Source organism: Zea mays, chromosome 3 (genome assembly GCF_902167145.1).
Source record: "Zea mays cultivar B73 chromosome 3, Zm-B73-REFERENCE-NAM-5.0, whole genome shotgun sequence".
NCBI classification, from domain to species: domain Eukaryota; kingdom Viridiplantae; phylum Streptophyta; class Magnoliopsida; order Poales; family Poaceae; genus Zea; species Zea mays.
The window spans coordinates 229,855,649-229,877,586 of NC_050098.1; the positions used below are offsets into that span (position 1 = coordinate 229,855,649).

At 47.7% G+C, this 21,938-nt stretch overlaps 1 long non-coding RNA gene across 1 annotated transcript; it reads right to left on the reverse strand.

The window, feature by feature from the left end:
• Nucleotides 1–3,473: 3,473 nt before the first annotated feature.
• On the reverse strand, nt 3,474–5,608 carry LOC109945349 (uncharacterized). The gene is made up of 4 exons (XR_002268507.1): nt 5,489–5,608; nt 4,548–5,358; nt 3,962–4,453; nt 3,474–3,885 (listed from the first exon to the last, which is right to left on the reverse strand). It is a non-coding gene; the product is annotated as an uncharacterized lncRNA (long non-coding RNA).
• Between the last annotated feature and the right edge of the window lie 16,330 nt (nt 5,609–21,938).

Sequence of the window (21,938 nt, forward strand, 5' to 3'; positions counted from 1 at the left end):
ACACGTGGCGACGATTTCGATCGGTGACGTGGGTGAGCCAACGGTCGGTAACGACCAGTTCAGCTCCAATGCCGGTCGGCCAATGGGTATGTTGGTTGGTCAGTCCGGTCTGTACGTACAACGTTAGAGCTGGACCGCCCGGTACAAAATGACTGCTACCGATCATTTTATTGGAGAACATTAGAGCTAGACCGTCCGATACCAAATGGCTGCTACCGATCGCTTTGTTGGAGAATCGGTCTTTACCAACCCTAATCGGTCAGTACCGACTCCAATCCATAGGTACTGACCTCAACTGATTTGTATTGATCGTCTCTAGCAACGTGTCATGTTGTGATTGGACCACATTGTTTCGAAGTCCGAAAACTCAAAGAAAAATCAAAAAAATCATGGATTCTGTTTGGGTTCATTCAAACCCCTCGCTCTCCAATTCGCTCTTACCATTTCCCATTTCACTCCTTTAACTCTCTTTCACTCCACCAAACCACTACTACCATGTACTTCTCGGGCTTCGACGTTGAGATGACCGAAGACAAGATATTCGATAGGTTTCATCAAACTATGATCAATGTGGCGATGAAGCTTGCCTCTGGGTCTTCAATGAGATGGAGTGAAGGACGTAGCAATGGAGCCCCACATCAACCAGGATCATAAAGTCACCCACAACCGGCTGATACAAGACTACTTCATCGACCCATGCGTCTATCCTTCGCTCTACTTTCGTTGAAGGTACCGCATGCGAAGGTATCTCTTTCTTGAAATCTTGGAGAGGTTGGATGACCATTCCTCCTATTTCACTTTTAGAACCATTACACTAAAATCACAACGATTCTTTCCCCACAAAAAATGCACCACTTTCCTCCACTTGCTTGCCTAGGGTAGCGTTGCTCACTCTATTGATGAGCATATCAAAATAGGAAAAATCATAGACTTAGATTTTTCCGAACATTTATATGGGGGTGTCATTTCATGTTTTGGCAAGAAGTATAGTCGTCATCCCACTTATAATGGTCTTAAGCGACTTTTAGCTAAAGAAGAGGAGATTTCATAATATGATAGGGAGTATATGTTGTGGAGGAACTATCTTGTTAGATGAAAATGTCAATTTAATAGGGTGACGACGACGATTTGTCGAGATCAGCGGGCCTCGATAGGTTTTGCCAAAGTCATTCTTTGAGTTTGTGCAGAGCCGGTTGTAACATTTTTAGATTTTAGGTGCCCCGAGAAAAAGCTGACACGGAAACTATCTCAAATAAAAACTATACATGGTTCGCATAAAAATAAGAACTATACATGGTTTGCATAAAAATAAGAATTATACATGGTTCGCATAATTACTAAATCACTAATGGAATTACAATTAGAGTGCGTCTCTTTATGTTTACCTTAGCCTTTTGAATCACTCGGTGTGTCGATGTAGGATAAAAGTCTGGAACAAAAATCTACACTTTAGAACCCTATATATAACATATCAATGATCAACCATTAGTCCATATGATTGAAAAATACAAACGTATTTAATACAAGGACTAATACGCCATGCACTAGGGCTAGAGGTATCTAACAAACAACGGGGAGGCCTGGGGGGTTGTTGCGTGAATCATCTGATTCGTGATGTCGTGATCACATGGTCCGTAAAGATTGAATAACTAAATTACGACTCAGTTTACATAATAGAGTGCGTCTCTTTATGGCCCTGAGTGTGTGGTGTTGAAGAGCCATCGTGTTTTTTTTTTTTGGGCTGGCCTCACTCCTGCTCTTGTGGCGTAAAACTGACAGAGGCTGAAGGTGGCACTACGTTGACCTCAGCTGCCGGCGCGCTGGGAGGACGGAGGAGCTGGCTGCCTTCTGCATGTCAAGGCGGACCCGGTGGTTGGCCCGTTCGTTCGCCTATCGCCTAACCGCTAGCGCCGGGCGTGTGCGTCCAGCCGTCCACCGTTGCAACAGCTGCCTATACATGCGGACTGCTGAGGGTGCGCTGGTCAGTCCGCGCATGCAGCCGTTATGTTTGTTTTGGTGGGTGGTTGTGGCTGGGCGGTGCTGCGCGGCGAGCCACGCGATTGAATCGAATCGGGAGCTCTTTGGATTGGAATCGCGGCGCGCTAGCTTCTGTGAACGTACTAGACCGGAGGAGATTACTGCTAGAATGCTCCCAATCCGAGCTTTTTGGGATTATGATCCTCCCGTCCGCTGGCTTCGCCCCGCTGGTACTCCGCAGCGCGTCGTCGCTCCTCTGGTCTTCTCGAGCTCGCCAACTCGCCGGTAAGGTGAGATTTTCCTTTGAGCGCCCGCTAACAGCGCACGCCCTCGGTAAAAGACGTCGATGCCCTCCCTATTCCTCAACTCACCGTCCCCTATTGTGACCTAACCCTAACTCTTAGAAGCTCCTCCTTCCAGCGCCGTCAAGCTCCTTCATCGGAGATCCTCCTTCCCTGCAATGTCGTCGAGGGGGAAGAAGAGGCTAGTGGTCGAGGTGGATCTCGATTTAGATCCTGCAGCTGAGGTCACCGCCGCCTTCGATCGACTCTGTGTTTCCGTAGTGAACAAGCCGCCACCAGCTGCCGCCGTTGGTAAGGATTCAGCCTCCTCCACCTTGGTCAACAGTGTAGCCTTTGGTAAGGATTCTTCCTCCTCCGCTCGATCTCCTCCGACGATGTCCACCGAACAGCCTCACTCATGGAGCACTCCGGCCGTCACCACTCCATTGTCAGCAGCATCAACTGTGCCGGTAACAAAAGCACTACTTCTTCAAGGACTGAATCGAGTATGGTGGCATGAACTGAATTTAGTACTGAAATGGTTGCTCTTTTTCTTTTGTTTTGCAGTATGCCAGGTACAAAGAGGTCTATAATGGCCTTAATGACGCCATTGAAGAGATGCAGAAAGTAGCGATGAATTTGAAGGCATTGTCTACTGAGTACATTGTTCCTGAGCCTTCTTCGGGTAAAGAGATCTTGGTGAACCAATTAATGTGGCGCTTTCATGAGCTTGCGCAGTCACTAGATGAAGCATTGTATCGATCTCTACTCGCTCAGGCCGGTCCTTCACCACCCTTGTCTGAGTATTTTGACAACGACAGATCAGATTATGAAGCCCACATGATGAGTGGTGGGGATTGGGCTCTGGAAGATGTTAATTTTGAAGAGATTCGGGATCGTATGAGGAACTAGAATTTGGGAGGCAGTGCTTAGCCCATCAACTGGTTGTAGTAATTTGTAATGTAGTATTTGTGATGTAATACATCTAGTAAGTCTTTTGTCGGCAACAAGAGACTACCATATTTGTTCGTTGTTCTGTCAAGTATGTGTCAGTTCGAGTATGTGTTTGTTCAAGTATGTGTATGTTCTAGTATTTGACAGATTAATGTGAGAACAATGTGTGTGTTCGAGCATTTGTCAGCACAATTTGTGAACTAAATGTCTGTTCGAGCAGTTGTCAGATTAAGCTATGTTTGCAGTCGTTGTTGCACTATCTGTCAGGCAATAGTATGTATCACTTGCCATTGCAGGTACTCAAACATATAAGTTCACATGTTCACACAGATTACACTATCTGTCAGGCAATAGTATGTATCTGTCAGGCAATAGTATGTATCAATTTAATAGTATGTATCTGTCCAAGACAGATTCAAACTGCAGCAGCAGTGAGGCTTTCTTCTTCGGTGTAATCTTGCGTACGACTCTTCTAATCTTTCTTGGAGGCGATGAAAGGCCAGCTTCTGCAGTTGGGGTGTTGACACCAGGAACAGCACTAGGAACAGCACCAGCAACAACACCAGGAACAACACTAGGAACAACCTCTGCAGTAGGGATGTTGACACCAGGACCAGCCATGTTTTCTTTGGGAAACCACTGTTTTGTGGTATTCATCCTTGGTTTTCATTTTCTGCATATAAACATAACAATCAGATGTATATTATTAACATGAAACCTATATTAATAATGATCTATTTGTGGCTTACCTCTTTTTAGTTCCATTAAGGGGGCATTTTGGGCTTGCTTTCCGATGACCTAGTTGACCACAATTTGGGCACTTTATCTTTCCTCTTAGTATCTTTCTCTCATTTTCATTTTCATTTCCAGATACTTTTTTCTTTCCTTTACCACCTTCAAGGCAACTTTTAATTCTATTCTTTCTCTGTCGACCAACAGATCGTTTCCCAAGTGGTGCCCCTACTTCGTCGGCTAGGTTGACTTTGGGCCAAAAGGACTTATCACCCAGGGACTCGATCATTCTACCATAAGCTTTTTTAAATTTGTCCACTGAAAAATAATCATCAACGAAATGCTCCATTCCTACATCTCGCAACTGTTGCGCTATTATAACCACAAGACCGTGCTGACAAGGTTTCCCAGTGTGCTGCCATTCCAGACATGAGCAATATCTCTGTTGGTGTTGTGGTCTTCCTTCGACCACTAGAAGTGCAAGTGTGGTGGTCAACAATGACTGAAACCTGCATAAAATAAATCATTTACACCGTTTTAGCATCACAACATGGTCCGAAGAAAGTTCAATGATCAAAAAAACAAGTACTAAAAAATACTCACAACTATAGTGGGGGAACCAGCAACTTCGGGTCTCGCATTAATTCTCCAAGGGCAATCACCACCTTTACAGTAACCACGATATCTGAATGGAGCGCTTGACTCAATTCCTAACTCAAACTCATTGTTAATCGCGTATTGCCTTATAGCCAGTCTAAATTCTTTCATATCCTTGTATAAACTACCAACCTTCATAATAGGGTTCGATCGGTTACAAACTAATATTCGCTCTCTAGGTATAGCATCCTTGCAGGGTAATGCACCTATTTCATCATCAGAATCATCATTTCTGTTGCGAACTGGACATGGTCTACAACTAAAAGCTTGTTGTCTCGCATTCGATTCCTGATTATCTTCATCCATTAAGCCCAACTTGTCATACATGACAGCCTCTGACACAACCTCTTGTGCTCCTTCTTCCTCCCATATTTCCTCAATTTCTATGGAGCCCCAATCAATTTGTAAACCCTAAACCGACATACTAGTCACTCACTGCAAACAAAATAAAATATACATAAACAAAATGGCATAACCTTACATCTACAAATGATGCATCCGGAGGTGGAAGAAGGGGCCTATGAGCAAGGGGGTCGCCTGGTATGTCAATCCCCAAGCCGGCGCACCTCCATTCCTCTGACTCACGATCCTCTCCGTCCATGGCGCAATCAACTACTACTGCAGGACTCAGTGAATGAAGGGAATGCAGGGGTACCAGGGCGCTACACGGTGGGGGGGATGCGCCTTCCTCCATGGCAGCAGGGAGTTGGAAGGACGTCCACGCTGACCGAACCTTCGTTCGTCCGTGGCGGCCGGACTGGGGAAAATGGGCAGCAGCACGAGTGAAAAAGGAGCAAGAGGAGGAAGGGAGGGAGGGGTAGATCAGTCACAGAATGACTTTTACCGAGGGCGTGCGCTGTTAGCGGGCGCTCAAAGGAAAATCTCACCTTACCGGCGAGTTGGCGAGCTCGAGAAGACCAGAGGAGCGACGACGCGCTGCGGAGTACCAGCCAGCGGACGGGAGGATCATAATCCCAAAAAGCTCTCCCAATCCCATCCTTTCCAGTTCCAGGGTAGGTGCGGTTGAGGGTTGAATGCGGCGGAGACAAGGGCCGCTTTTGTAGAAGGATCAGGTGCAGAGGCGGTGATCGGTCGCGGCGACGCGGCATTATTCGTTGTTGCGGACCGTCGCCGGCTGCGGCTGGTGTGGGTCGATTTCTGGAAGCAGTCCAACGACCTGCAAGACTGAAAGACTTGGTCGACGGTTTCCGGTGGCGACCTCCTAAGCTACCAGTAGTAGTTTCAGTTGCCTGTCTGCCCCTGACGTTCTCCGCTTCTTAATTATCTGAGGCGGTAGTGACAATGGAGTTGGACCTAATTAAACCATGCTTCGTGGCACCTGTGCTTGGATTCTTCTTCGGCTGTATTGTACGTGGGGGGGATGCCTGGATACTCGTACCAAATATTGGTGGCAAGCGAACGTAGGAAACGAGTCAACAAGGGAGTGAAAACTGCGGAGCACGAACTTCCAGCCGTGTCACCACCGCACGCGAGCCTGTTGCCGCCGCGACTACCAAGAAACCAACAACTCGTACTTCACAGCAAACTAGCAGCTACGTACAAGTGAGCTTACTTTACATCACGCACGTAAGACATCTGGCCAACAAACAAACTAGCATCTTGCAATTTTGCTTGCACTGAACAGTGATTGTAGTCAAAACCGCTAGAGGGGCATTTTGCTCAATTTTCACACCATGCATAAAATCATGACAGATTTACCAAACACCTACATTCTTTGGCCAGCAGATTATCTCCGAAGACAGATTCTCCCAACAGCTAGTTTATCAGAAAAGTTACTGTTGAGAAACAGCGTCCACGTCATTAATTCATGAGAAAAGCACAACAAGCATCCAACGACGGAGTTCATAAGGATGGGCACTCGATCTTTTTTCTAACCCGAAGGGATGCTACCCTGTAGAGACAACAGATTCATTTATCATTCTATTTTTAATATGTTAATCAGAACGCTCCCTCTGGGTTCGCCAAGAACGGAAGTACATCGTGGTCGTGTTCAAGGCGGCGCCACAGTGTGCCATTAGGCCTCCGCACAAGGCACAAGGCCGCCGCGCCTTGCCTCTCCGTGGGCCGCGCCAAACGATAGGAAGCTAGGGCCGGCTCCAGCTCGCTCCATGGACCTGCGCCACTGATCTCGCTCTGCGCCTTCATCTCGTGTCGCCAACAGGCTCATCCAATCGCCTGGGCCTTCTCCACCGAAAACGCTGAGCTGGGTCTTGGGCCTTCTCCATCGAGCAGGCCAGCAAGGCCTTGGTGACCATGCTGGGCCGCGCGCTGGCTGGGCCACGCGCCTGGTTTCTGGCTAGAGATGGCAATGGGGACCCGATCCCCGATTCCCCGCGGAGAATTCCTCTATTAGGGGACGGGGATGGGGAAATTTCTTCCCCCACGGGGATGTAAACGGGGAAAATTTCTCCCCCGACGGGTAAACGGGGACGGGGATGGGGAAGCATTCCCCATCCCCGTTCCCCGCGGGGACCCGTTAAACTTACATGTGACGATGTTTTCATATAATAGTTAATGATAAAAAATAAATAATTATCTTGCCAAGATATCACTAGTTGTACAAATACATTCATTTTAATGTACACATAATGATTTTTACATCTAACAATGTGTATAAGTGAAAATGTTTTACATTAATAACAAATAAAGTACGATCTAATTATAATTTAAGCGGGGACGGGGATCCCCGATGGGGATTTATCCCCGCGGGTAACGGGGATGGGGAAGAAATGTCCCCCGCAAGCGTTCGTGGGGATCCCCACGGGGAAGTTTTTTTGTCGTGGGGACGGGGATGGGGAGCCAAAACCCGACGGGGAATTCCCCGTTGCCATCCCTATTTCTGGCTAGGGGTCTTCCTCCCTTTTCCCCCATGCAAGTCTCAATCATACACAATCGTGATAGCAACGTTGTTTCGTCTGAAATGTTCTTATTGTTAAGTAACCCTAGTTAGGGTTATGTGGGCAAATACCGTTTTGTCTCTTAGGGGTCTCACATCTCTATATAAGAAACCTATACACCACCTCATAATACAGAAAAGAGAAAGAGGCCAAAGACCCAACCCTACATCGTGTCTCGTGTGTTTTCACTGTCGTGCTTCTGGGAAGGGATACGGGTCTTCCACGACTTCTCGCGCCTAATCTGCTGACGGGAGGGAAGGGTGCGGATCTGGTGATCCGTGGTAACGTAGTTCTCAACACGTTATCAGCATGCTCTACCTCGACGTTGCTGCGGGATCAGATCTGCATCAACTCTTCGTCAAGCTGGCAGGTCTCTTGGCCTAGCCAAACTGTCCTACGCGACAGGCTTCGATTCTCCCTCTACGCAAACAAGTGGTATGTTTACTGATTGAGTTGTGCACGAGCTGCAATTCATGCGCGACGAACTGCCATCACTGTAGTGGTGCTCCGCCCGCGTCGGAAATCGCACTGCGCGCCAGCAGCCGCGCGCTCGATTGTGCCGGAGCCGCATCGGGACCACGCCCGAACCAGAGCCGCTCGCGCCGGTAGCCGCGCCAGGGCCATGCCGTGCGGCGTGCCGGCAGTCGCGCCCGTTGCCCGCCGAACTGAGACCACCGGTGGCGCTGTTAGTGGGCTTAGCGCCGTGGCCCAGGAAATGCTTTCCCCAGTCAAAGCGGCAACAATAAAATGGATCTTTCATTCCACGGTCATCGCATGGAAAGCGGATCCGCCTGCTTGCCGCCCTGGTAGTTTGTGCATGCCGTGCTAGTGGGTGAAAAAAAATGGGCATGCATGCATGCGGCACTCATGATGACGGAGTCAAAAAAAATTGTAAACGAGAGAAATAAAGGGAAAGTACAAAATATTGCGTGCACAAGTACTACCTGAAAGTCGCCTAGAGGGGGGGGGGGGTGAATAGGGCGAAACTGAAATTTACAAATATAAACACAACTACAAGCCGGGTTAGCGTTAGTAATAAAGAAACGAGTCCGCGAGAGAGGGCGCAAAACAAATCCCAAGCGAATAAGCAAGTGAGACACGAAGATTTGTTTTACCGAGGTTCGGTTCTTGCAAACCTACTCCCCGTTGAGGAGGCCACAAAGGCCGGGTCTCTTTCAACCCTTCCCTCTCTCAAACGATCCACGGATCGAGTGAGCTTTCTCTTCTCAATCACTTGGAACACAAAGTTCCCACAAGGACCACCACAAGTTTGGTGTCTCTTGCCTCAATTACAAGTGAGTTTGATTGCAAAGAAAGGATCAAGAAAGAAGAAAGCAATCCAAGCGCAAGAGCTCGAAAGAACACAAGCAAATCACTCTCTCTAGTCACTATGGCGTTGTGTGGAATTTGGAGAGGATTTGATCTCTTTGGTGTGTCTAGAATTGAATGCTAGAGCTCTTGTAGTAGTTGGGAAGTGGAAAACTTGGATGCAATGAATGGTGGGGTGGTTGGGGTATTTATAGCCCCAACCACCAACTTGACCGTTGGTGGAGGCTGTCTGCTCGATGGCGCACCGGACAGTCCGGTGCCCCCTGCCACGTCATCACTGCCGTTGGATTCTGACCGTTTGAGCTTCTGACTTGTGGGCCCGCCTGGGTGTCCGGTGCACACCGGACAGCTACTGTTCCTTGTCCGGTGTGCCGGAATGGGCGCGCCTGCCTTCTGCGCGCGCAGAGCGCGCATTAAATGCGCTGCAGGTAGCCGTTGGCGCCGAGTAGCCGTTGCTCCGGAGTTGCACCGGACAGTCCGGTGCACACCGGACAGTCCGGTGAGTTATAGCGGACTAGCCGTTGGAGTTTCCCGAAGCTGGCGAGTTCCTGAGGCTGACCTCCCTTGGCGCACCGGACACTGTCCGGTGTACACCGGACAGTCCGGTGAATTATAGCGGAGTCGCCTCTGGAAATTCCCGAAGGTGGCGAGTTGGAGCTGGAGTCCTCTGGTGCACCGGACACTGTCCGGTGTACACCGGACAGTCCGGTGCTCTCAGACCAGAGGGCCTTCGGTTCCCACTAAGCTCCTTTGTTGAATCCAAAACTTGGTCTTTTTATTGGCTGAGTGTGAACCTTTTACACCTGTGTAATCTATAAACTTGGGCAAACTTAGTTACTCCAATTGTTTATGTTGGGCAATTCAACCACCAAAATTAATTAGGGACTAGGTGTAAGCCTAATTCCCTTTCAATCTCCCCCTTTTTGGTGATTGATGCCAACACAAACCAAAGCAAATATAGAAGTGCATAATTGAACTAGTTTGCATAATGTAAGTGTAAAGGTTGCTTGGAATTGAGCCAATATAAATACTTACAAGATGTGCATGGATTGTTTCTTTCTTATATAACATTTTGGACCATGTTTGCACCACATGTTTTGTTTTTGCAAACTCTTTTGTAAAATCCTTTTCAAGGTTCTTTTGCAACTAGTCAAAGGTGAATAAATAAGATTTTGCAAAGCATTTTCAAGATTTGAAATTTTCTCCCCTTGTTTCAAATGCTTCTCCTTTGACTAAACAAAACTCCCCCTAAAAGAGATACACCTCTTAGTGCTCAAGAGGGTTTTGATGTATCATTTTGAAATACTACTTTCTCCCCTTTTGAACAAAAAAAGATACCAATTGAAAATATTCAACACTCAAGTTTTTTGAAATTGGTGGTGGTGGTGCGGTCCTTTTGCTTTGGGCTCATTCTCCCCCTTTTTGGCATGAATCGCCAAAAACGGAATCATTAGAGCCCTCTAAGTGCTATCTTCCCCTTTGGTCATAAATAAATGAGTTAAGATTATACCAAAGACGAAGTCCGGACCTTTTGCTTTTGGGCTCTTACTCTTTCCCAAAGACGAAGTCCTTTTCTTTGGTGCTCATTTCTCCCCAAAGATTAGAGAGTTGCTTGGAGTGATGGCGAAGTATGAGTTACGGAGTGGAAGCCTTTGTCTTCGCCGAAGACTCCAATTCCCTTTCAATATACCTATGACTTGGTTTTGAAATAGACTTGAAGACACATTAGTCATAGCATATAAAAGAGATATGATCAAAGGTATATAAATGAGCTATGTGTGCAATCTAGCAAAAGAAATTGCGTGAATCAAGAATATTGAGCTCATGCCTAAGTTTGTTAAAAGATTGTTCATCAAGAGGCTTGGTAAAGATATCGGCTAATTGATCTTTAGTATTAATGTAAGAAATCTCGATATCTCCCTTTTGTTGGTGATCTCTAAGAAAGTGATACCGAATGGCTATGTGCTTAGTGCGGCTGTGCTCGACGGGATTGTCGGCCATTTTGATTGCACTCTCATTATCACATAGCAAAGGGACTTTGGTTAATTTGTAACCGTAGTCCCGCAGGGTTTGCCTCATCCAAAGCAATTGCGCGCAACAATGGCCTGCGACAATGTACTCGGCTTCGGCGGTGGAAAGAGCGACCGAATTTTGCTTCTTTGAAGCCCAAGACACCAAGGATCTTCCCAAGAACTGGCAAGTCCCCGATGTGCTCTTCCTATTGATTTTACACCCCGCCCAATCGGCATCTGAATAACCAATCAAATCAAATGTGGATCCCCTAGGATACCAAAGCCCAAACTTAGGAGTATAAGCCAAATATCTCAAGATTCGTTTTACGGCCGTAAGGTGAGCTTCCTTAGGGTCGGCTTGGAATCTTGCACACATGCATACGGAAAGCATAATATCCGGTCGAGATGCACATAAATAGAGTAAAGAACCTATCATCGACCGGTATACCTTTTGATCCATGGACTTACCTCCCGTGTCGAGGTCGAGATGCCCATTGGTTCCCATGGGTGTCTTGATGGGCTTGGCATCCTTCATTCCAAACTTGCTTAGAATATCTTGAGTGTATTTTGTTTGGCTAATGAAGGTGCCCTCTTGGAGTTGCTTGACTTGGAATCCTAGAAAATACTTCAACTCCCCCATCATAGACATCTCGAATTTCTGTGTCATGATCCTACTAAACTCTTCACATGTAGACTCGTTAGTAGACCCAAATATAATATCATCAACATAAATTTGGCATACAAACAAATCATTCTCAAGTGTTTTAGTAAAGAGTGTAGGATCGGCCTTTCCGACTTTGAAGCCATTTGCAATAAGAAAATCTCTAAGGCATTCATACCATGCTCTTGGGGCTTGCTTGAGCCCATAAAGCGCCTTAGAGAGCTTATAGACATGGTTAGGATACTCACTGTCTTCAAAGCCGGGAGGTTGCTCAACATAGACCTCTTCCTTGATTGGTCCGTTGAGGAAGGCACTTTTCACGTCCATTTGATAAAGCTTAAAGCCATGGTAAGTAGCATAGGCCAATAAAATGCGAATTGACTCAAGCCTAGCTACGGGTGCATAGGTTTCACCAAAATCCAAACCTTCGACTTGGGAGTATCCTTTGGCCACAAGTCGAGCTTTGTTCCTTGTCACCACACCATGCTCGTCTTGCTTGTTGCAGAAGACCCATTTGGTTCCTACAACATTTTGGTTAGGACGTGGAACTAAATGCCATACCTCATTTCTCGTGAAGTTGTTGAGCTCCTCTTGCATTGCCACCACCCAATCCGAATCTTGGAGTGCTTCCTCTACCCTGTGTGGCTCAATAGAGGAAACAAACGAGTAATGTTCACAAAAATGTGCAACACGAGATCGAGTGGTTACCCCCTTATGAATGTCGCCGAGGATGGTGTCGACGGGGTGATCTCGTTGGATTGCTTGATGGACTCTTGGGTGTGGCGGCCTTTGTTCTTCATCCTCCTTGTCTTGATCATTTGCATCTCCCCCTTGATCTATGCCGTCATCTTGAGGTGGCTCATTTGATTGATCTTTTTCTTCATCAACTTGAGCTTCATCCTCATTTTGAGTTGGTGGAGATGCTTGCGTGGAGGAGGATGGTTGATCTTGTGCATTTGGAGGCTCTTCGGATTCCTTAGGACGCACATCCCCAACGGACATGTTCCTTAGCGCGATGCATGGAGCCTCTTCATCACCTATCTCATCAAGATCAACATGCTCTACTTGAGAGCCGTTAGTTTCATCAAACACAACGTCACATGAGACTTCAACTAGTCCAGTGGACTTGTTAAAGACCCTATATGCCCTTGTGTTTGAGTCATAACCAAGTAAAAAGCCTTCTACAGTCTTAGGAGCAAATTTAGATTTTCTACCTCTTTTAACAAGAATAAAGCATTTGCTACCAAAGACTCTAAAATATGAAATATTGGGCTTTTTACCGGTTAGGAGTTCGTATGATGTCTTCTTGAGGATTCGGTGTAGATACAACCGGTTGATGGCGTAGCAGGCAGTGTTGACCGCCTCGGCCCAAAACCGATCCGAAGTCTTGTATTCATCAAGCATGGTCCTTGCCATGTCCAATAGAGTTCTATTCTTCCTCTCCACTACACCATTTTGTTGTGGCGTGTAGGGAGAAGAGAACTCATGCTTGATGCCCTCCTCCTCAAGGAAGCTTTCGATTTGAGAGTTCTTGAACTCCGTTCCGTTGTCGCTTCTTATTTTCTTGATCCTTAAGCCGAACTCATTTTGAGACCGTCTTAAGAATCCCTTTAAGGTCTCTTGGGTTTGAGATTTTTCCTGTAAAAAGAATACCCAAGTGAAGCGAGAATAATCATCCACAATAACTAGACAGTACTTACTCCCGCCGATGCTTATGTAAGCTATCGGGCCGAATAGATCCATGTGTAGGAGCTCCAGTGGCCTGTCGGTCGTCATTATGTTCTTATGCGGATGATGAGTGCCAACTTGCTTCCCTGCTTGGCATGCACTACAAATCCTGTCTTTCTCAAAATGAACATTTGTTAATCCTAAAATGTGTTCTCCCTTTAGAAGCTTGTGAAGATTCTTCACCCCAACATGGGCTAGTCGGCGGTGCCAGAGCCAACCCATGTTAGTCTTAGCAATTAAGCAAGTGTCGAGTTCAGCTCTATCAAAATCTACCAAGTATAGCTGACCCTCTAACACTCCCTTAAATGCTATTGAATCATCACTTCTTCTAAAGACAGTGACACCAATATCAGTAAAAAGACAGTTGTAGCCCATTTGACATAATTGAGATACAGAAAGCAAGTTGTAATCTAAAGAATCTACAAGAAAAACATTGGAAATGGAATGGTCAGGTGATATAGCAATTTTACCCAATCCTTTGACCAAACCTTGATTTCCATCCCCGAATGTGATCGCTCTTTGGGGATCTTGGTTTTTCTCATATGAGGAGAACATCCTTTTCTCCCCTGTCATGTGGTTTGTGCACCCGCTGTCGAGTATCCAACTTGAGCCCCCGGATGCATAAACCTACAAAACAAGTTTAGTTCTTGACTTTAGGTACCCAAATGGTTTTGGGTCCTTTGGCATTAGACACAAGAACTTTGGGTACCCAAACACAAGTCTTTGACCCCTTGTGCTTGCCCCCAACATATTTGGCAACTACTTTGCCGGATTTGTTAGTCAAAACATAAGATGCATCAAAAGTTTTAAATGAAAGACTATGTTCATTTGATGCAGTAGGAGTTTTCTTAGGCAACTTAGCACGGGTTGGTTGCCTAGAACTAGATGTCTCACCCTTATACATAAAAGCATGATTTGGGCCAGAGTGAGACTTCCTAGAATGAATTCTCCTAATTTTGCTCTCAGGATAACCGACAGGGTACAAAATGTAACCCTCGTTATCCTGAGGCATGGGAGCTTTGCCCTTTACAAAGTTGGACAATCTCTTAGGAGGGGCACTAATTTTGACATTGTCTCCCCTTTGGAAGCCAATGCCATCCTTAATGCCCGGGCGTCTCCCATTATAAAGCATGCTACGAGCAAATTTAAATTTCTCATTTTCTAAGTTGTGCTCGGCAATTTTAGCATCTAATTTTGCTATATGATCATTTTGTTGTTTAATTAAAGCCATATGATCATGAATAGCATTAACATCAACATCTCTACATCTAGTACAAATAGATACATGCTCAACAATAGATGTAGAGGGTTTGCAAGAATTAAGTTCAACAATCTTAGCATGAAGAATATCATTTTTATCTCTAAGATTGGAAATGGTAGCATTGCAAACATCTAGTTCTTTAGCCTTAGCAATTAAATTTTCATTTTCTACTCTAAGGCTAGCAAGAGAAATGTTTAATTCTTCAATCCTAGCAAGCAAATCGTTATTATCTCTAGGATTGGGAATTGAAACATTACAAACATGTGAATCAACCTTAGCATTTAAACTAGCATTTTCATGTCTAAGGTTGTCAATCATCTCACGGCAAGTGCTTAGCTCACTAGATAATTTTTCACATTTCTCAATTTCTAAAGCATAAGCCTTTTTAACCTTAACATGTTTCTTGTTTTCTTTAATTAGACAATCCTCTTGGGAATCCAAAAGGTCATCCTTTTCATGAATAGCACTGACTAATTCATTTAATTTTTCCTTTTGAGCTATGTTAAGGTTGGCAAAGAGGGAACACAAACTATCCTCCTCATCACTAGCATTATCATCACTAGAAGATTCATATTTAGTGGAGGAGTTAGATTTAACCTTTTTCCTTTTGCCGTCCTTTGCCATGAGGCACTTGTGGCCGACGTTGGGGAAGAGAAGCCCTTTGGTGACGGCGATGTTGGCGGCGTCCTCGTCGTCGGAGGAGTCGCTTGAGCTTTCATCGGAATCCCATTCCCGACAAACATGGGCATCGCCGCCCTTCTTCTTGTAGTACCTCTTCATCTCCTTTCTTCTCCCCTTCTTGTCGTCGCCTCGGTCACTGTCACTAGATATAGGACATTTAGCAATAAAATGACCGGGCTTACCACATTTGTAGCAAACCTTCTTGGAGCGGGACTTGTAGTCTTTCCCCCTCCTTTGCTTGAGGATTTGGCGGAAGCTTTTGATGACGAGCGCCATTTCCTCATTGTCGAGCTTGGAGGCGTCTATTGGTTGTCGACTTGGTGTAGCCTCCTCCTTCTTTTCCTCCGTCGCCTTGAATGCGACGGGTTGAGCTTCGGATGTGGTGGGTTCGTCAAGCTCGTTGATCTTTCTCGAGCCTTCGATCATGCACTCAAAACTTACAAAATGCCCGATAACTTCCTCGGGGGTCATTTTAGTGTATCTAGGATTACCACGAATTAATTGAACTTGAGTAGGGTTAAGGAAAATAAGAGATCTTAGAATAACCTTAACCACCTCGTGGTCGTCCCATTTTATGCTCCCGAGGTTGCGCACTTGGTTCACCAAGGTCTTGAGCCGGTTGTACATGTGTTGTGGCTCCTCCCCTTTGCGAAGCCGGAACCGACCGAGCTCCCCCTCGATCGTTTCCCGCTTGGTGATCTTGGTAAGCTCATCTCCCTCGTGCGCGGTTTTGAGCACATCCCAAACCTCCTTGGCGCTTTTCAACCCTTGCACTTTGTTATACTCCTCTCTACTTAAAGAGGCGAGGAGTATCGTTGTCGCTTGAGAGTTGAAGTGCTCGATTTGGGCCACCTCATCCTCATCATAGTCCTTATCCCCTACCGATGGTACCTGTGCACCAAACTCAACAACATCCCATATACTTTTGTGGAGTGAGGTTAGATGAAATCACATTAAATCACTCCACCTAGCATAATCTTCACCATCAAAAGTTGGTGGTTTGCCTAATGGGACGGAAAGTAAAGGTGCATGTTTAGAAATGCGAGGATAGTGTAGGGGGATCTTACTAAACTTCTTACGCTCTTGGCGTTTAGAAGTTACGGAGGGCGCGTCGGAGCCGGAGGTCGATGTTGATGAAGTGTCGGTCTCGTAGTAGACCACTTTCCTCATCCTCTTTTGCTTGTCCCCACTCCGATGCAGCTTGTGGGAAGAAGATTTTTCCTTCTTCTCTTTGTGGTGAGAAGAAGATTTCTTCTCCTTCCCTTTGTTGGAGGAGATCTTCTTCTTCTCCCTCCTCTTGGTGCGGGACTCTTCCGATGAAGTGCTCCCGTTGCTTGTAGTGGGCTTTTCGCCGGTCTCCATCTCCTTCTTGGCGTGATCTCCCGACATCACTTCGAGCGGTTAGGCTCTAATGAAGCACCGGGCTCTGATACCAATTGAAAGTCGCCTAGAGGGGGGGTGAATAGGGCGAAACTGAAATTTACAAATATAAACACAACTACAAGCCGGGTTAGCGTTAGTAATAAAGAAACGAGTCCACGAGAGAGGGCGCAAAACAAATCCCAAGCGAATAAGCAAGTGAGACACGGAGATTTGTTTTAACGAGGTTCGGTTCTTGCAAACCTACTCCCCGTTGAGGAGGCCACAAAGGCCGGGTCTCTTTCAACCCTTCCCTCTCTCAAACGATCCACGGATCGAGTGAGCTTTCTCTTCTCAATCACTTGGAACACAAAGTTCCCACAAGGACCACCACAAGTTTGGTGTCTCTTGCCTCAATTACAAGTGAGTTTGATTGCAAAGAAAGGATCAAGAAAGAAGAAAGCAATCCAAGCGCAAGAGCTCGAAAGAACACAAGCAAATCACTCTCTCTAGTCACTATGGCGTTGTGTGGAATTTGGAGAGGATTTGATCTCTTTGGTGTGTCTAGAATTGAATGCTAGAGCTCTTGTAGTAGTTGGGAAGTGGAAAACTTGGATGCAATGAATGGTGGGATGGTTGGGGTATTTATAGCCCCAACCACCAACTTGACCGTTGGTGGAGGCTGTCTGCTCGATGGCGCACCGGACAGTCCGGTGCACACCGGACAGTCCGGTGCACACCGGACAGTCCGGTGCCCCCTGCCACGTCATCACTGCCGTTGGATTCTGACCGTTTGAGCTTCTGACTTGTGGGCCCGCCTGGGTGTCCGGTGCACACCGGACAGCTACTGTTCCTTGTCCGGTGTGCCGGAATGGGCGCGCCTGCCTTCTGCGCGCGCAGAGCGCGCATTAAATGCGCTGCAGGTAGCCGTTGGCGCCGAGTAGCTGTTGCTCCGGAGTTGCACCGGACAGTCCGGTGCACACCGGACAGTCCGGTGAGTTATAGCGGACTAGCCGTTGGAGTTTCTCGAAGCTGGCGAGTTCCTGAGGCTGACCTCCCTTGGCGCACCGGACACTGTCCGGTGTACACCGGACAGTCCGGTGAATTATAGCGGAGTCGCCTCTGGAAATTCCCGAAGGTGGCGAGTTGGAGCTGGAGTCCTCTGGTGCACCGGACACTGTCCGGTGTACACCGGACAGTCCGGTGCTCTCAGACCAGAGGGCCTTCGGTTCCCACTAAGCTCCTTTGTTGAATCCAAAACTTGGTCTTTTTATTGGCTGAGTGTGAACCTTTTACACCTGTGTAATCTATAAACTTGGGCAAACTTAGTTAGTCCAATTGTTTATGTTGGGCAATTCAACCACCAAAATTAATTAGGGACTAGGTGTAAGCCTAATTCCCTTTCACTACCCCATATCTCCAATACATATTTATCTCTATCGGTAAATAATGATGCTCCACACTATTCGTTTATATATGTTTATATATAATATATACAGTTTTCTGTTGAATTTTTTTATCATGATACAATTTTAATGCACGCTCCATATTATTTATTCTATTTATTTCATTGAAAATAACAAATAGAATAAGACATATTTTCTATCTTAATTAATTATTTTCTGTCGTAAATAATTAGTAGAAAATGCATGGAAATTGCCTTTTACATATGATGTGTTATGTTTATGTATTAATTATTGTGTTTGTTTTGTGCTTTTATTTCCTGTAGTAGATACTTAGCAGAAAATGAAAATATATATGAAGGCTGTATTGTGCATACTTAAATCGCTCTAAATATTTATATTACGTTGAGCCTTTGGATTCATCTTGAGCGATTAAATGATATAGTGGGTACTCAGACGTGCCGATGAGGCTACATTATTCATTGGTTGTGTTATGACATTGGCTGAGCATTGGCTGCGCCCTAGCAACACGACACAGTATTTGTGTCGTACGAACTTGGCTGCATCGTGTGATCGCTATGTCGCAGTCTCGTTTAATCGGACCGTTATCGCTGAGTCGCGTATTTTTTGTATGCTCTGTAGGCATTGTTCGTCTGTCGTAATCATCGAGCCACAATTGCACCTATTGCGCATGTTGCGTGAACTTGTCTAGTACCCCGACTATCGAGTCACAACTGCGCCTGTTGCGTTTGTTACGAAGGCTTGTTGTGTTGTCGTAGCCCTGATGGCTGCACACGCATTGACGCCGGATACGCTTGAGCTTGTATTCACGTGGATTGTGGTGGGTTGTTCAAGCCCCTGAAGTCACATTACGCTCAACCTTCGTAAACAGTCTTGTTTGGCTCTATATTTTATTTGATTGTGTTGTGTGGCATCATATATTTATATATATCGCTAAGTGGCCATAACAACTATATCAAGCTCTATATTGCTTGGAAATCTGGGTAATTAAACTAAAATACAATGAAACACAGATAAGTTAATTCTCTACTCTCACCTTATGCATAAAGTTTTACCTGAAGTAACCTAAAGATATATAATGCATGAAAGCCTTTTTGACATATAAGACATCACAAATTTGGATTCTATTAGTAAGCAAAAAGTCCTTACCAAATGATTTAAGACCGGAAATCTCAGTCATACATTGCTCAACCAGATGTTAGCACATTTCTCTCTTTGTCACTGAATGACATGAAGCGAACTTTGAAATTAATGACTAGTACCCTAGCAACACGAAGTTGCAAGTACATCTAAAGGTTACTCTGAGAAAATTTTCACTATGTTGGTGTGAAAAACCATTGTGTGTTCCTGTCGAACCACTTTACTCGTCCTGTCTAAGACCTCTATGCTTGTTTTGCATACATGTCGGGGACCATAATTAGGGGTACCCCCAAGACTCTTAATCTCAGCTGGTAACCCCATCAGCACAAAGCTGCAAAGGCCTGATGGGCGCAATTCAGGTCAAGGCTCCGTCCACTCAAGGGACACGATCTCGCCTCGCCCAAGCCCAGCCTCGGGCAAAGACAGCCGACCCAGGAGGATTCACGTCTCGCCCGAGGGTCCCCTCAAGCGACGGGCACACCTTCGACTCGCCCGAGGCCCAGCTCAGGCAGGCTTCGCGGAGAAGCAACCTTGGCCAGATCGCCTCGCCAGCCGACCGGATCGCAGGAGCATTCAATGCAAGGATCGCCTGACACCTTATCCTGACGCGCGCTCCTCAGTCGACAAGGCTGAAGTGACCGCAGTCACTTCGCCCCTCCACTGACTGACCTGACAGGAAAACAGCGCCGCCTGTCCTGCTCCGACTGTTGTGCCATCCGCCAGGGTGAGACTGACAACAGCCAAGTCCAGCCTCGGGCGCCATAGGAAGCTCCGCCACGCCCGACCCCAGGCTCGGACTCAACCTCGACACCGGAAGACGGTCTCCACCTCGCCCGACCCCAGGGCTCGGACTCCACCTTGACCTCGGAAGACGGTCTCCGCCTCGCCCGACCCCAGGGCTCGGACTCCACCTTGACCTCGGAAGACGGTCTCCGCCTCGCCCGACCCTAGGGCTCGGACTCAACCTCGACCTCGGACGACGGACTCCGCCTCGCCCGACCCCAGGGCTCGGACTCAGCCTCGACCTCGGACGTCGGTCTCCGCCTCGCCCGACCCCAGGGCTCGGACCGACCACGCTACAGAGGGGCCATCATTACCCTACCCCTAGCTAGCTCAGGCTACGGGGAACAAGACCGGCGTCCCATCTGGCTCGCCCCGGTAAACAAGTAATGATGGCACCCCGTGTGCTCCATGACGACGACAGTTCTCAGACCCTTACGGAAGCAAGGAGACGTCAGCAAGGATCCAACAGCACCCGACAGCTGTGCTTCCATAGGGCTCAAGCGCTCCTCGGACGGCCACGACATCACATAAACAGGGCAGCAACACCTCTCCGACAACCACGTCGGCATGTACATAGGACTCTGGCTCCTCCCTACTAGACACGTTAGCACATTGCTACACTCCCTGTAGTACACTTGGACCCTCTCCTTACATCTATAAAAGGAAGGTCCAGGGCCCTCATACGAGAAGGTGGCCGCGCGGGAGGACGGGCTGACGCACAGGCTCTCTCTCTCTCCCTCGCGAACGCTTGTAACCCCCTACTGCAAGCGCATCCGCCCTGGGCGAAGGACAACACGAGGCCGCAATTCCCCTTATTGTTTCCCCCTTGTGTTCTGTCTCGCGCCGACCCATCTGGGCTGGGACACGCAGTGACAATTTACTCGTCGGTCCAGAGACCCCCCGAGGTCGAAACACCGACAGTTGGTGCGCCAGGTAGGGGTCTGCTGCGTGTTGACGAATAGCTTCCCATCAAGCTCCAGATGAGTAGTCTCCAGCAACCTCTCCAGCCCGGGACGCTGCTCTGTTTCGGGAGTCTTGAGTTCATGTCCCTCGACGACAGCTACGACATGATACTCCTTCCTCCGCCGCGCGACAATGACAATGGCGGCCGTCAGCCCGCCCGCCGGCGGCAGAATCGACGACGTCTTCCCCACGTGGCGGAAGAGCAACATCCGGGTCTGTCCTGTCACCTTCCCCGCCAATGGAGGAGGAGGCGGGGCAGCCATGGCCAAGCAGGAGGCGGCACCTCGTCGGCTGTCGAGCGAGTCGACGGCGCCCCAGCGGGGGACACGTCGGGTGTTGACCTCGCGTATGAGATGAAGACAAGTGTCGTTTCCCCGCAACACGCCAACCCCAAGCAGACGGACGACGCCAGCACGCTCGCGAAGGGCTTGCTGGGCGTTAGCCTCGTACCTGAGATAACGGTGCAGTCTGTCCCTGATGCGACTTCGTCACCATCCGTCGATCAAGAGGTACCGTCCGTTTCCCATCCTGTGCCTTTTAGATTCAGCTTCGACCCACCGAGCGAACCCGCTTCGGTGGACGCTTTCATAAAGGCATATCCGAACCTTCCGGGGTATCATATGTGGTCAACCTAGGACCGACTGACGGCCGTCTCGACCTACGGGCCCCCGGGTTCTGAGGAAGATGACGAGCCCGACTCTGATTGGGATTTCACCGGGCTCGGTGACCCTAGTGCCATGCGGGACTTCATGACCGCATGTGACTACTGCCTCTCCGATTGCTCCGATGATGGCCACAGCCTTGACGACGAGGACTGTGGCCCAAGTCACGAATGTTTCCACGTCGATCTAGGGGGTCTCGACGAAGGCAACCACCTTGGTATGCCGGAGGACGGCGATCCCCCTATAGGCCTGCGCCTCGCGATGACATCCTTCAGGAGCTAGCTGTGGTCCTAGTCCTTGCGGGGGGTCAGGACGCACAGCTCGAGCAAATCCGCGAGATGCAGGCCAGGCTCGAGGAGGAAGCAGAACAACTTGTGCAACTCCGGCAAAATATCGGGCAAGAGTGGGCAGGCCGA